The following is a 16,603-nucleotide window of genomic DNA, read 5'->3' on the forward strand; positions in this document are numbered from 1 at the left end:
GCCATCTGGTCCTGGACTTTTGTTTGTTGGAAAACTTTTAATCACAGTTTCAATTTCATTACTTGTGATTGGTCTGTTCATATTTTCTGTTTCTTCCTGGTTCAGTCTTGGAAGGTTATACCTTTCTAAGAATTTGTCCATTTCTTCCAGGTTGTCCATTTTATTGGCATAGAGTTGCTTGTAGTAGTCTCTTAGGATGCTTTGTATTTCTGTGGTGTCTGTTGTACCTTCTCCTTTTTCATTTCTAATTTTATTGATTTGAGTCCTCTCCCTCTTTTTCTTGATGAGTCTGGCTAATGGCTTATCAGTTTTGTTTATCTTCTCAAAGAACCAGCTTTTAGTGTTACTGATCTTTGCTATTGTTTTCTTTGTTTCTATTTCATTTATTTCTGCTCTGATCTTTATGATTTCTTTCCTTCTGCTGACTTCGGGTTTTGTTTGTTCTTCTTTCTCTAATTCTTTTAGGTGTAAGGTTAGATTGTTTACTTGAGATTTTTCTTGTTTGTTTAGGTAGGCTTGTATAGTTATAAACTTCCCTCTTAGGACTGCTTTTGCTGCATCCCATAGGTTTTGGATCGTCGTGTTTTTGTTGTCATTTGTCTCTAGATATTTTTTGATTTCCTCTTTGATTTCTTCAGTGATCTCTTGGTTATTTAGTACCGTATTGTTTAGCCTCCACGTGTTTGTGCTTTTCACGTTTTTTTCCCTGTAGTTGATTTCTAATCTCATAGCGTTGTGGTCAGAAAAGATACTTGATATGATTTCAATTTTCTTAAATTTACTGAGGCTTGATTTGTGACCCAAGATGTGATCTATCCTGGAGAATATTCCGTGCGCACTTGAGAAGAAAGTGTAATCTGCTGTTTTTGGAAGGCATGTCCTATAAATATCAATTAAATCTATCTGGTCTATTGTGTCATTTAAAGCTTGTGTTTCCTTATTAATTTTCTGTTTGGATGATCTGTCCATTGGTGTAAGTGAGCTGTTAAAGTCCCCCACTATTATGGTGTTACTGTCAATTTCCTCTTTTATAGCTGTAAGCAATTGCCTTATGTATTGAGGTGTTCCTATGTTGGGTGCATATATATTTATAATTGTTATATCTTCTTCTTGGATCGATCCCTTAATCATTATGTAGTGTCATTCCTTGTCTCTTGTAACGTTCTTTATTTTAAAGTTTATTTTATCTGATATGAGTATTGCTGCTCCAGCTCTCTTCTGATTTCCATTTGCATGAAATATCTTTTTCCATCCCCTCACTCTCAGTCTGTATGTGTCCCTAGGTCTGAAGTGGGTCTCTTGTAGACAGCATATATATGGGTCTTGTTTTTGTATCCATTCAGCAAGCCTGTGTCTTTTGCTTGAGCATTTAATCCATTCACGTTTAAGGTAATTATCGATATGTATGTTCCTATGACCATTTTCTTAATTGTTTTGGGTTTGTTTTTGTAGGTCCTTTTCTTTTCTTGTGTTTCCCACTTAGAGAAGTTCCTTTAGCATTTGTTGTAGAGCTGGTTTGGTGGTGCTGAATTCTCTTAGCTTTTGCTTGTCTATAAAGCTTTTGATTTCTTCATCAAATCTAAATGAGATCCTTGCCGGTTAGAGTAATCTTGGTTGTAGGTCTTCCCTTTCATCACTTTAAGTATATCATGCCACTCCCTTCTGGCTTGTAGAGTTTCTGCTGAGAAATCAGCTGTTAACATACAAGGGAACTCCCATAAGGTTATTTGTTGTTTTCCCTTGCTGCTTTCAATAATTTTTCTTTGTCTTTAATTTTTGCTAATTTGATTACTATGTGTCTCAGCATGTTTCTCCTTGGGTTTATCCTGTATGGGACTCTGTGCTTCCTGGACTTGGGTGGCTATTTCCTTTCCCATGTTAGGGAAGTTTTCGAATATAATCTCTTCAAATATTTTCTCTGGTCCTTTCTCTCTCTCTTCTCCTTCTGGGACCCCTATAATGCGAATGATGTTGCGTTTAATGTTGTCCCAGAGGTCTCATAGGCTGTCTTCATTTCTTTTCATTCTTTTTTCTTTATTCTGTTCTGCAGCAGTGAATTCCACCATTCTGTCTTCCAGGTCACTTATCCGTTCTTCTGCCTCATTTATTCTGCTATTGACTCCTTCTAGTGTATTTTTCTTTTCAGTTATTGTATTGTTCATCTCTGTTTGTTTGTTCTTTAATTCTTCTAGGTCTTTGTTAAACATTTCTTGCATCTTCTCAATCTTTGCCTCCGTTCTTTTTCTGAGGTCCTGGACCATCTTCATTATCATTATTCTGAATTCTTTTTCTGGAGGTTGCCTATCTCCACTTCATTTAGTTGTTTTTCTGGGGTTTTATCTTGTTCCCTCATCTGGTACATAGCTCTCTGCCTTTTCATCTTGTGTGTCTTTCTGTGAATGTGGTTTTTGTTCCACAGGCTGTAGAATTGTAGTTCTTCTTGCTTCTGCTGTCTGCCCTCTGGTGGATGAGGCTATCTAAGAGGCTTGTGCAAGTTTCCTGATGGGAGGGACTGGTGGTGGGTAGAGCTGGCTGTTGCTCTGGTGGGCAGAGCTCAGTAAAACTTTAATCCTCTTGTCTGCTGATGGGTGGGGCTGGGTTCCCTCCCTGTTGGTTGTTTGGCCTGAGGCGATCCAACACTGGAGCCTACCTGAGCTGTTTGGTGGGGCTAATGGTGGACTCTGGGAGGGCTCACGCCAAGGAGTACTTCCCAGAACTTCTGCTGCCAGTGTCCTTGTCCCCACGGTGAGCCACAGCCACCCCTGCCTCTGCAGGAGACCCTCCAACACTAGCAGGTAGGTCTGGTTCAGTCTCCTGTGGGGTCACTGCTCCTTCCCCTGGGTCCCGATGTGCACACTACTTTGTGTGTGCTGAGTGGAGTCTCTGTTTCCCCCAGTCCTGTCGAAGTCCTGTCGATGTCCTGTAATCAAATCCTGCTAGCCTTAAAAGTCTGATTCTCTCTGCTTCTCTAAGTCCTGTAATCAAATCCTGCTAGCCTTAGAAGTCTGATTCCTCCTCCCGTTGCCAGACCCTCAGTTTGGGAAGCCTGACATGGGTATCAGAACCTTCACTCCAGTTGGTGGACATCTGTGGTATAAGTGTTCACCAGTTTGTGAGTCACCCACCCAGTAGTTACGGGATTCGATTTTATTGTGATTGCGCCCCTCCTACCGTCTCATTGTGGCTTCTCCTTTGTCTTTGGATGTGGGGTATCTTTCCTGGTGAGTTCCAGTGTCTTCCTATCGATGATTGTTCAGCAGTTAGTTGTGATTCTGGTGCTCTTGCAAGAGGGAGTGAGAGCATGTCTTTCTCCTCCACCATCCTGAACCAAATCCTCTTTTTCTGATATAAGCATTTAGTGCTGTAAACTTCCTTCTCAACACTGCTTTTAGCTGCATCCCACAAGTTTTGATATATTGTTATTTTAATTCAGTTCATTGTATTTTTAAATTTCCCTTGAGACAACTTCTTTTAAGTGTTGAAGTTAGAAATTTGTTGGTTGGTTTCCAAATGTTTGGAAATTTTGCTATTATTTTTTGGTTATTGAGTTCTAGTTTGATTCTGTTGTGGTCAGAGGACATAAACCGTATACAGTTGATCCTTGAATAACACAGGTTTGGACTGTTTGTTCCCACTTATATACAGATTTTTTTCTGTAGTAAGTACTGTAGTCCTACACAATCTGAGGTTGGTTGAATCTGCAGATGCAGAACTGTGGATACTGAGGAATTGCAGATATGGAGGGAGGACTATAATTTATATGCAGATTTTGGACTGTGGGGAGGGTTGGAGCCCCTAACCCCTGTGTTGTTGAAGGGTGTATTTCCATTCTTTTAAAAATTTGTTGAGGTTTTTTTAAATGGCCCAAGGATATAGGCCATTTTGGTTTATGTCCTATGGGTACTAGAAAAGAATGTGTACTCTTGTTGTTAGTAGAATGTCCTATAAATGTTAAATAGAACTTGTTGTTTGATGGTGTTGCTAAATTCTTCTTTATCATTCTTGATTTTCTGTTTGTTTTAACAGTTGTTGAAAAGGGGGTGTTGAAGTCTCCAACTGTATTTGTGGATTTGTATATTTCTCCTTTCTATCAGCTTTTGCTTTTCATATTTTGGAGATCTGTTGTTTGGTGCATACATACTTAGGATTGCTGTGTCTTTTAACTTTTTACTGTAATATAATGTCCCTTTCTGTCCCTGATAATTTTGTTTGCTCTTAAGTCTACTTTATTTAATACTAATATAGTCAGAACTGTATTTTTTTTTGGTTAATGTTTGCATAATATATCTTTTTCTATTCTTTTACTTTCATCCTGCTGTTAGTATTTGCCTTTGCCTTGTATTTTGAGATGCTTTTATGTTGGGTGCATATATATTTACAATTGTTATATCTTCTTGGATTGATCCCTTGATTATCATGTAGTATCCTTCTTTGTCTCTTGTGACAGACGTTATGTTAAAGTCTATTTTGTCTAATAAGAGTATTTCTACGCCAGCTTTCTTTTGATTTCCATTTGTGTGGAGTATCTTTTTCTGTCCCCTCACTTGTAGTCCATATGTGTCCCTAGGTCTAAAGTGGGTCTCTTGTACACAGTATATTATATGGGTCCTGTTTTTGTATCCATTCAGCCAGTCTATGTCTTTTGGTTGGAGCATTTAATACATTTACATTTAAGGTAATTACTGATACATATGTTCTTATTGTCATTTTGTTAATTGTTTTGGATTTGCTTTTATAGTTCTTTTTTCTTCACTTTTTTTTTTGTTCTCTTGTGATTTGATGACTATCTTCAGTGTTATGTTTGGATTCCTCTTTCTTTTTTGTGTGCATATCTATTGTAGATTTTTGGTTTGTGGTTACTATGAGGGTTTGGTATAGCAAAACCTCATAGTATGTGTATACAAGATTGTTTTAAGTTCCTGCTCTCTTATTTCAAATGCATTACCAATATCCTGCATTTGTACTCTCCTCAAGATTACTAGCTTTGATATCATATTTGTGTGTGGATGATTTCCTACCTTTATTGTATTTTTACCTTTACTGGTGAGCTTTCCCATTAGTAATTTTCTTGTTTGTACTTGTGGCTTTTTCTTTTCCACCTAGGGAAGTTCCTTTAGCATTTGTTGTAAAACTGGTTTGGTGGTGGTGAATTCTGTTAGCTTTTGCTTGTCTGTAAAGCTTTTGATTTCTCTGTTGAATCTGAACGAGAGCCTTGCTGGGTGGAGTATCCTTGGTTGTAGGTTTTTCCCTTACATCACTTTAAATATATTGTGCCACTTCCTTCTGGCCTGCAGTGTTTCTGCTGAAAAATCAGCTGATAACCTTATGGGGATTCCCTTGTATGTTATTTGTTGGTTTTCCCTTGTTGCTTTTAATATTAATATTTTCTCTGTGTCTTTAATATTTGTCAGTTTGATTAATATGTGTCTCGGTGTTCCTCCTGGGGTTTATCCTGAATGGGACTCTCTGTGCTTCCTGGACTTGGGTGATTGTTTCCTGTTCCATGTTAGGGAAGTTTTCAGTTTTATCTCTTCAAATATTTTCTTAGGCCCTTTCTCTCTCTCTCCTTCTGGGATTTCTATAATGTGAATGTTGGTGTGTTTAATGTTGTCCCAGAGGTCTCTTAAACTGTCCTCATTTCTTTTCATTCTTTTTTCTTTATTCTGCTTTGCAGCAGTGATTTCCACCATTCTGTCTTCCAGCCCACTTATCTGTTCTTCTGCCTCATTTATTCTGCTATTGATTCCTTCTAGTGTATTTTTCATTTCAGTTATTGTTCAATTGCTTGTTTGTTCTTTACATCTTCTAGCTCTTTGTTAAGCATTTCTTGTATCTTCTGAGTCCATGCCTTCATTCTTTTTCCGAGATCTTGAATCATCTTTACTATCATTACTCTGAATTCTTTTCCAGGTAGATTGCCTATCTGCACTTAACTTAGTTGTTCTTCTGGGGTTTTATCTTGTTCCTTTGTCTGGAAAATATTCCTCTGCTGTCTCATTTTGTCAAACTTTCTGTGTTTGCAGTCTCTGTTCTGCAGGCTGCAGGATTGTAGTTCCTTTTGCTTCTGGTGTCTGCCCCCTGGTGGGTGAGGCTGGTCTAGAGGCTTGTGCAGGCTTCCTGGTTGGAGGGACTGGTGCCTGCCCACTGGTGGGTTTCTCGTGGGTAGGTGTCCCTCTCGTCGGTAGGGCCGTGTCAAAGGGTGTGTTTAGATGTGGCTGTGGGCTCAGAAAGACTTAGGCAGCCTGTCTGCTGATGCGTGTGGTGTGTTTTCACCCTGTTGGTTGTTTGGTCTGAGGTGTCCCAGCACTGAAGCCTACAGGCTGTTGGATGGCCCAAGACTTGGTGTCAAAATGGCAGCCTCCAGGAGAGCTCACGCTAATGAGTACTCCCTGGTACCTCTGTCACCAGTGTCCTTGTCTCCACATTGAGCCACAGCCCTCCTTACCTCCCCAGGAGACCCTCTTAAGACCAGCAGGTAGGTCTGGCCCAGGCTTCTCTGAAGTCATTGCTTTTTCCTTGGGTTCTGGTGCACACAAGACCTTGTGTGTGCCCTCCACGAGTAGGCTTTCTCTTTCCTCGAGTCCTGTGGAGTTCCTGTGATCAAGCCCTGCTGGGCTTCAAAGCGAAATCCTCTGGGGGCTCCTCCCAATGCCAGACCCCCAGACTAGGGAGCCTGACGTGGGGCTCAGAACTCTCACTCCTATGGGAGAGCCTCTGTGATATAATTACTTTCCAGTTCGTGCGTTGCCCACCCGGTGGGTATGGGATTTGATTGTATCATGAATGCGCCCCTCCTGCCATTTCGCTGTGGCCTGTTCTTTGTCTTTGGATGTTGAATATCTTTTTTGGTAGGTTTCATGCTTTTTTGTCAATGGTTGTGATTTTGGTGTTTTCGTGAGAGGAGGTGTGTTCAAGTCCTTCTACTCTGCCGTCTTGTCTCTTCGCCTGTCTGGGGCCCACAGTGTGGTCGCAGTTGCTGTCCCGCTGCAATGTGGCCTCATTGTTTGGCCACAGACTGGCCTGCCTTCGGTGCCCATCAGGCTGGAACTAAGCCCTGCCATTATTTTTTTAAAGTACTTTTTCAGCCTTGCCGTTTTACTCCTCTCCTTCTGGGACCCTGATGACACAATTATTAGATCTTCTGTGGTAGCCACACAGGTCACTGAGACTCTGCTCATGTTTTTTCCTAGTTGGTTCATTTTTTGTTTTCCAGATTGGATAATTTCTATTGTTCTGTCTCTAAGTTCACTGATTCTTCCCTTTGTCTTCTCCATTCTGCTTTTGTTCCTATCCGTTGTGTTTTTTATTTCAGTTATTTTACTTTTTTTTTATAAATTCATTTATTTATTATTATTATTTTTGGCTGCATTGGGTCTTTGCTGCTGCACGCGGGCTCTCTTCAGTTGCTGTGAGCGGTGGCTTGTCCTGTTGCGGAGCATGGGCTCTAGGCACGTGGGCTTCAGTAGTCATGGCTTGTGGGCTCAGCAGTTGTGGCACACGGGCTCAGTTGCTCCGTGGCATGTGGGATCCTCCCGGACCAGGGCCCGAACCCGTGTCCCCTGCATTGGCAGGCGGACTTTTAACCACTGCGCTACCAGGGAAGTCTGTTATTTTACTTCTTGGTTCTAAAAGTTTTATTTGGTTCCCCACCCCTCTTTTTTTTTTTGCTGAGACTATTATTTTCATTTGTTTCAAGGGTGCTGCTAAATGCTCATTGAAGCCTTTTTATTATAGCTGTTTTAAAATCTGTCAGATAATTCTAACATCTCTTGTCATCTCAGAGTTGGCGTCTATTGATTGTCTTTTTTCATTCAGTTTGTGTTCTTTTTGGGTCTTGGCATGAAGAGTGATTTTATTGAAATCTAGATATTTTGAGTATCTGAGACTTTGGATCTTATTTCAGCTTTTTCTTTTAGCTGGCTTTCAGTAATAGCAAGGGAGGAGTGGGTGCCATCTTGTTACTACCAGGTGGGAGCAGAAGTCCAGGTTTCCCACTCGGCCTCCGTTCATCCCCAGGGCAGTGCTCCATATTACTGCTGGGCGGCGGTGGGTGCCCCAGCTCCCCATGAGGCCTCCTGGGGCACCATCCTAGCAGATAGGGGAGGCTGCCTCATTGATGCTGGATGGGGGTGTAATTCTGCCCCCCCCCCACCCCAGATTGTCTCCACTGTCTTACAGGGAGGTGGGTAAGTCCCTGCTTCCTCTGACACCATCTTGTAGGGTTTGAGGCATCTCATTACAGCCTAGAAAGGAGGGAAGTTAGCCTTCGTTGCATGGTGGAGGTGGGGCCGCAGCGTTTTCTGTGATGTTGGCTGGAGTAGAGCAGTTATTTTATATAAGTTATCAATTGTGGGAGGCTGCCCCTTTCTTGGTCCTTTGGCTAAGAGAGCAGGCTTTTGTTGAGACTTTTTCCCCTGCATCCATTGGCATTTCTGGGTTACCTGTTACTCTAGTGCCCAGTCTGGGATACATGAGGTAAAAGGAAACTCAAGGAACTCACTCCTATGCTGGGTTTTTTTTTTTTTTTTTTTCTTTTTCTTTTGGATCCCAAGGTCCAACTCAGTCTGCCTTCTCTCTGCCTGAAAGTCTTCTTTTTTTTTTTTTGCACTTTTATTTTTGTTTTTTTTTAACTTTATTTTTCTGCTGCATTGTCTTTTTTTTAAAATTAATTAATTAATTATTGGCTGTGTTGGGTCTTCATTGCTGTGCATGGGCTTTCTCTAGTTGCAGCAAGCAGGGGCTACTCTTTGTTGCAGTGTGCAGGCTTCTCACTGCAGTGGCTTCTCTTGTTGTGGAGCATGGGCTCTAGGCATGCAGACTCAGTAGTTGTGGCGCACGGGCTTAGTTGCTCTGTGGCGTGTGGGATCTTCCCAGACCAGGGCACGAACCCATGTCCCCTGCATTGGCAGGCGGATTCTTAACCACTGCACCAGCAGGGAAGCCTCTGCATTGGGTCTTTGTTGCTACATGCAGGCTTTCTCTAGTTGTGGCAAGTGGGAGCTACTCTTCGTTGCGGTATGTGGGCTGCTCATTGCGATGGCTTCTCTTGTTGCGGAGCACGGGCTCTAGGTGTGCGAGCTTCAGTAGTTGTGGCACGTGGGCCCTACAGCATGCAGGCTTCAGTAGTTGTGACATGTGGGCTCAGTAGTTGTGGCTCGCGGGCTCTAGAGCGCAGGCTCAGTAGTTGTGGCGCACGGGCTCAGTAGTTGTGGTGCATGGACTCAGTAGTTGTGGCGTGTGGGCTTAGTTGCTCCACGGCATGTGGGATCTTCCCAGACCAGGGATCGAACCCGTGTCCCCTGCATTGGCAGGCGGATTCTTAACCACTGCACCACCAGGGAAGTCCGAAAGACTTCTTACATTTGTTTTATATATGATGTCTAAAGATTATAGTTGTAGTTAGGAGGAAGAATAGTGAAAAGTTCATCTGCTCCATCTTCCTAGAAGAGTCTCTAAAGGGCTTTTAACACAAATGTCACGTTTGTACTTGATATGACATTATGGGGTAGCTGTTACGGGGATTGTGATTATAGAGTAATTGAGTTGGCATAATGGATTTGGATAATGGATTTTGTCTATGATGTTGAAAGTAATTGGCTAAAGGATCTTTGAAAAGGTGCCTGGAAGCATTCTAGGTAAAGATAATCTGAACCTGAACAAAGTGAGAAGGAAACAGAGGATACCCGGCTGGATTTGCACGACGCTCTGGAGGAGGAAGTCGACAGACAGGTGGGAAGTGGCCCCAGAGTTCCAAGGTTAATGACATGGCCCATGTGACTAGAGAGATTGGGCAGACTTTTTGTTTTGCTGTGTGGTGCTATATCACCTTTTGCATCAGTTGTGATTAACTGTAGATGTGTATAATAAATCTAGATGGCTGGGAAAGGTACTCTCTGTTATGTTCCTGTGGCTGATATCCTGATAATCAGGCTGACACATCTAAGTCTCACCATCTTCCTAAGGACAGGAGCTTTGAGGAAGCTCTATTTGATCAGTTTCACATACCAGATAAAGTGTGTTTTGTACAGATTGATGAGATAGCAGATTTAGCATATCATGTATTTTAATCAATAGGACAAAATAGAAGGATGAAAGTTGGTGTAATTTTACTTTGTCTTGACAATTATTTAATACTAGTACTCTTACCAGGCAGTTTGAGTCTTTTTTCATCTGTCATTTTGATATTAACTGCATTTCCATGGCAATTTTTTATAGCTTAAACTTGTAACTTAACTCATAACTGTAACTTAAATCTTAAAAACATAATATGAAGTAGAGTACTTTCAAGATTTATATATTGCTATTTGAGTGTTTCCCTGCCTGTCACATTTATATTTATATGAAAGCCAAAGCTATTCAATATATTTGTTTCTTGTTTCTCCCTTGAACTTTGTTGAGAGCATTTCTGTAACTGTTGGTTACAATGTTACGGTATTATCTCTCTGGGAAAGTGGCATATACATGAGTCCTTAATTGGTTATTGTACAATTGATTTTTTTTTTTTCCAAATACACTGAACTTCAGTTTTTTCATCTCTAAATTGGAAGTACCAATACCTACTTTGAGAGGAGAATTTTGAAAGATAACATGAGAAAACTTATAGCACAGTGGCATGCACAAGTAAGTCCTCATTTTTTTTCTGTTCTGTACACGTTTTCATTTCCCTTTGAATTAACAGAATGGCCTCAGGATTGGAAAGAAATCTTCATTTTTATAAGAAGCATTGAGATCCTTTAAAAGAATCAGTATAACTGATAGTCTTGTCTCAGATAATTAACTTGTTCTCTTTCGTAATAGTCGCGTATGGAGAATGTGTAGTCTTTGGACATAGACACAGCATAACATTTGCACTATGTGTGATGAAATTAAAGACTATAATCTCTGTGGCTTCTAGCAGACATCATAGGCATTGTCATCAAGTTTTGTGTTTTTTTAAAAAATAAATTTATTTATTTTTGGCTGTGTTGGGTCTTTGTTGCTGCACGTGGGCTTTCTCTAGTTGCGTCAAGTGGGGGCTGCTCTTCGTTCTGGTGTGCAGGCTTCTCACTGCGGTGGCTTCTCTTGTTGCGGAGCATGGGCTCTAGGCCCATGTGTTTCAGTAGTTGTGGCTCGTGGGCTCTAGAGTGCATGCTCAATAGTTGTGGTGCACGGGCTTAGTTGCTCCACGGCATGTGGGATCTTCCCAGACCAGGGCTCGAACCCGTGTCCCCTGCATTGGCAGGCGGATTCTTAACCACTGTGCCACCAGGGAAGCCCCTGTCATCAAGTTTTTGATTGCTTTTGGAGTAGAACATTTTAAAAAATTATTTATTTTTTAATTGACGTATAGTTGATTTACAATGTGTTAATTTCTGCTGTATAGCGAAGTGATTCAGTTATACATATACATGCATTCTTTTTTACATTCTTTTCCATTATGGTTTGTCCCAGGATATTGAATATAGTTCCCTGTGCTATACCGTAGGACCTTGTTGTTTATCCATTCTATATATACCAGTTCGTATCTGCTAACCCCAAATTCCCACTCCATCCCTTCCTCACCCCCTCTCCCCCTTGGCAACCACAGGTCTGTTCTCTTGTGAGTCTGTTTCTATTTCATAGATAGTTCATTTGTGTCATATTTTAGATTCCATGTATAAGTGATACCATATGGTATTTGTCTTTCTCTTTCTGACATACTTCACTTAGTATGATAACCTCTAGGTCCACCCATTTTGCTGCAAATGGCATTATTTCATTCTTTTTTTATGGCTGAGTAGTATTCCATTGTATATATATATACCACATCTTTTTTATCCATTCATCTGTTGATGGGCATTTAGGCTGTTTCCATGTCTTGACTATTGTGAATAGTGCTGCTATGAACATAGGGGTGCATGTATCTTTTTGAATTAGAGTTTTCTCTGGATATATGCCCAGGAGTGGCATTGCTGGATCATGTGTCAGCTCTATTTTTAGTTTTTTAAGGAACTTCCATACTGTTTTACGTAGTGGCTGCACCAATTTACATTCCCACCAACAGTGTAGGAGGGTCCCCTTTTCTCCACACCCTCTCCAGCATTTATTTATGTACGTATGTATGTATGTATTTATTTATTTTTGACTGTGTTGGGTGTTAGTTGCAGCACGCGGGCTTCTCTCTAGTTGTGGTGTGCGGGCTCCAGGGAGCATGGGCTATGTAGTTTGCGGCACACAGCCTCTCTCATTGAGGCACACAAGCTCAGTAGTTGTGGCGCGTGGGCTTAGTTGCCCTGCAGCATGTGGGATCTTAGTTCCCCAACCAGGGATCAAACCTGCGTCCCCTGCATTGGAAGGCGGATTCTTTACCACTGGACCACCACAGAGGTCCCTCCAGCATTTGTTATTTGTAGACTTTTTAATGATGGCCATTCTGACTGATGTGAGGTGGTATCTCATTGTAGTTTTGATTTGCATTTCTTTAATAATAAGGAATGTTGAACATCTTTCCATGTGCCTGTTGACCATCTGTATGTCTTCTTTGGAGAAATGTCTATTTAGGTCTTCTGCCCATTTTTCATTTGGGTTGTGTTTTTGTTGTTGAGTTTTATGAGCTGTTTGTATATTTTGGAAATTAAACCCTCGTCGGTCCCATCATTTGCACATATTTTCTCCCTGGAGTAGAACATTATTTAAGGAATATTGAAATGTTTCAAGTTTAACTCCACTTTGTTCATTCCTTATTAATATGTTAATTTCTATTTGTATCTAATTCTTAATTCTGAGTGCCCATGTACATCTCAAACTGAGTATGTATTAAATAAAAATTTACAGGTTCATAGGACTTGAAAGTATTTGAGGTAGCCCTTTTTCTTATACCAGAATGTTTGTAATCTAATGACTTAAGATGAACGTATTTACAAAAATCTGATATAAGAATAGTGAATAGAGTGAGACTGAAGCCTTTGACTAAAGATATCAAGTGTAAAATGGAATGTGCTGTTTTTTAAGGAGTGTCGGGGAAGAACCCCAACCTCATAGAGGATGACAGTGAGTAACAGGACTCCAAAGGAAATGACTCAGCAAGCAAGCAGGCTGGCTGGCCACAGCGCCATAGGTGCAAGTGTAGACCAGGAGACACAAAGGATCAGGGCAGGACGGTTTCCTACTCACAGCACCGCAAACAGCAGGTGTTACTCATTCCCAGTTTAATCTTAAGTATTTGACACTAGACATTAACTAGTAATGTACATCAATACAGTACTGCATTCAAGGAAGAAATGTCATTGCCACTAAATATCACTTATAGCAAGATCCAGCTTTTAAAATACAAAACAAGAGACTTGTGTTGAACAGAATCTAGAATAGGCGATGAATCCCACTAGTCATCTGGGTCTGCAGCCTCATGGCAGTCCTGACTATTCCCCACTTTGGTCCTTTCATGGATTACTTCCCTCAGAATAATTTCCCTAGTCCAGTTGTCTTTATCCAGCTTTTTGCTCACTTTGAAAAATACTGTTAGCTTTCTACCCAACTTTGTGCTTTCAGGGAACTAAATTACCAGGTTTCCCCCCTTCTTTGCACCCTGTTGACAATAGCATGTATTTCTGTACCTTTCTAAGCTATTCTCTCAACTAAAACAGTGAGGGAGAGTCAATAAAAGTCATCCGGGGAATACCACCTTTCATAGGGCACTGGGCTCATTTAGAACAATCTCAGATTTTGAGTTTTCATTAACTGTGAGGTAAGGGGAAGGGACCCCAGAGGTACATCGTATTTAATTGAGGATTTTCTTTAAAATAGTCAGTGGAGCTTAAAAAGCCCTTCATGTCTGTGTATGTTGTACTTCAGAGTGGCCGCCCTTGATACTAACATTGAAAAGGTAAGCGAGCCAGACACTTGGTGCGGATGCTACTCTGAAGGGGGGCCTGCACCCTGTGCCATGAGGCACTTCAGCGCCAAGTCAAACAAAAAGGGTAGAAATCTCGCCAGCACAAGGCAGTATGCAGACAGTATTTTTTTTTTTAACATCTTTATTGGAGTATAATTGCTTTACAATGGTGTGTTAGTTTCTGCTTTATAACAAAGTGAATCAGCTATACATATACATATATCCCCATATCTCCTCCCTCTTGCATCTCCCTCCCTCCCACCCTCCCTATCCCACCCCTCTAGGTGGTCACAAAGCACCTAGCTGATCTCCCTGTGCTATGCGGCTGCTTCCCACTAGCTATCTGTTTTACATTTGGTAGTGTATATATGTCCATGCCACTCTCTCACTTTGTCCCAGCTTACCCTTCCCCCTCCCCGTGTCCTCAAGTCCATTCTCTAGTAGGTCTGCGGCAGACAGTATTTTTAAGAAACGATCGTACTTTGGCTGTTTGTCTTCTGCTTTTGGGACATCCGTACTTGACGCCTCTTTTGTTCTTTTTGTTTTTATATTTGTTTTCTTAAAATTTCTCTGAATTATACACAAATTTAGTAGAAAAGAGCATTTCTTAGTTTGAATTACTTTTGCCTCTATATTCTAGCTCTTTAATAGCCTTGTATGCTGAAGGATGGCAAAACAGATTGGTTCTGAGAACGAGTTATTTGTAGACTGCCTTATAAAACAGATGTCTGTGGGAAAAGGGTGTGTGTGTGTTTATAGTTTTAAAGGAAGGGACATGTATGAGAATTTTCATAAAACCTAAGCTTTTCCAGATATAAGAACATTACAGAGCAACTCTTTTTATTTTTTTGCCTTTGGTTCTCAAGCTTCTGTAAATGTCAAATCTTTCTGTGTCTTTGAGAATACATGATCATTTCAGGATTATTTTCCTTTTCCAGCTTCTAAAAATCCACATTTAAACTTCCACATTTCCTATAATTTGTTTGAACCCATAGCTGTCAACAGTACTTCACACAGGGAAATGCAGAATCTATACCAAAGTTATAAAAATAGTTGTAGACATATAAAATATAGATGATCTGACACTGTTACTTAAATTGTTTTGCTAAAGGTCCTAAACTTTTTTTCTCTTACCCTGGCACACTGGTTTTCAAGATTAATGAGTGCTTATCCCTTAATTCTCAGTAGATGCAAAATCAAAAGGATAGAATTCATCTGGAGGAGTTACGGGGAGAGGTAGAAGCTTAATTCTTGTTTTTCTTAAACAGTGTAGTTTGCTGTTAAGTATTCGTTAATTTCCTCTTACAATGTATTTTGGCTGGAAGATATCTTAAAGAAAGGAAGCTGTTCAAACATCAACTGATCAACTGATCTCTTAATTCAAACTGCCCTATTATCTTGTTCCATTTCTGGGTATCGAAGAGTAAATGTTCATGGGATTAGACGATTGGCTTACTTGAGTGATAACATTTTAAAACAAACGTAAAAGCATATAATACTTTTGGATCCTGTGATCTGGGAGGGTATACTCACTACTAAAGTGACTACGAGTTCTTGAAAAAACAGTTACTATAACATCATTTTTTTGTTTAGTAGCACTAAAGATTCTGGCATTCAAAATTTATCTTTATTTGCTATTATAATATAGACTTTATGAAATCTTTGCACTCATACATAATACGAAAACAAACCATCATCCTCGCTTACGTTCCCAACAAAATATTCATTCTCTTAGGTAAGTTTAGATAAACAAAGCAAAATCCAACTTTCATGGAAAATGGGAGACGGCAGGGGGTAGAGATGAGTCTTTACCTCCAGGCTCTCGTGCTTCTCTCTGCTCAGCTCCACTTCCATCCAGTGGTCACCCTCCAGATGCCCAACCCCGGCTGTCTGTGGTGAGGGCATCTGTCCTCTGTCCTGAGAACTCTCTGCTTCTGATGCGTCTCCTGCTCGAGACCCACAGTCTCCGTTCCTACTAGCAGTCTTCCTCCTTTCTCCACTGTTGTTTTGAACAAGTGTGAGACTTTAATTGTACATTATTTGAGATTTCTATATTTTACCCAGATCTTTTCTCAAGACTAGAATTCTGTCTCTGCCAATATTCTACCAACCAGTAGTTTCCTTAGTTCTTTCAAAAAGTAGTATTTTTAAAATAGTATTTTAAAACACTATTTTAGAAGTAGTGTTTTGTTTTATTAAACAGTTGTCAAGAATATAGTTGAGGAAGCATATTAAATATTTGACATTATACTGAGTAAATCAAATTACTCTATGTAAATATCCTCCCCCCAAAAAACTTCATTCAGTAGATTGACTAATTTCTATCTTCTTGTAATTTAATGTGTTTATTGTATAGAGACGTTTAACGAAATTATTTGACTTACCCTATGAAAGGTAAGTAGAAATTAGAATTCAGTCTGTTATATTAACAAAAAGCCATAGTGATTTAAAAAAAAATTTAATGTCTTATTAAAATTACTTTCTTTTTTGTAGGTTGATTAGAGCACATGCATCTGAACTTACATAACATATACTCTTTCAAAGAACATATTAATGTATTTAATCAGAGCATTGGTATTGTTTCTTATAAAAGTTTTTACCTTTGTTTAATCGTCATGTACTTTTTTTATCACCTGTTTCTTCCCAGTGTGGGCTAAGAAAGGAAATGGTAATTAAAGCTTTGCAAGCCAAATATATTTCCCTACCCCACAGATATTCCAAATTAAATAAAGTGAATAAGGTTAGTATTATTAA

General features: G+C 40.1%; 1 protein-coding gene and 1 long non-coding RNA gene across 5 annotated transcripts in view; one reads left to right on the forward strand and one right to left on the reverse strand.

Annotated features, from left to right (window-relative positions):
- The window catches only part of MTFR1 (mitochondrial fission regulator 1), a 65,904-nt gene that overhangs the window by 36,311 nt on the left and 12,990 nt on the right, over window positions 1–16,603 (forward strand). The gene's annotated exons all lie outside the window — the stretch shown is intronic.
- The window catches only part of LOC309646919, a 47,726-nt gene that overhangs the window by 29,524 nt on the left and 1,599 nt on the right, over window positions 1–16,603 (reverse strand). The window contains exons 2-3 of the long non-coding RNA XR_014255651.1: window positions 16,450–16,501; window positions 15,662–15,848 (exon numbers count right to left, since the gene is read on the reverse strand). This is a non-coding gene — a long non-coding RNA (uncharacterized lncRNA). The remainder of the gene's footprint in view (window positions 1–15,661; window positions 15,849–16,449; window positions 16,502–16,603) is intronic.

This window comes from Balaenoptera physalus, assembly GCF_965194825.1.
Source record: "Balaenoptera physalus genome assembly, chromosome: 17".
NCBI lineage: Eukaryota > Metazoa > Chordata > Mammalia > Artiodactyla > Balaenopteridae > Balaenoptera > Balaenoptera physalus.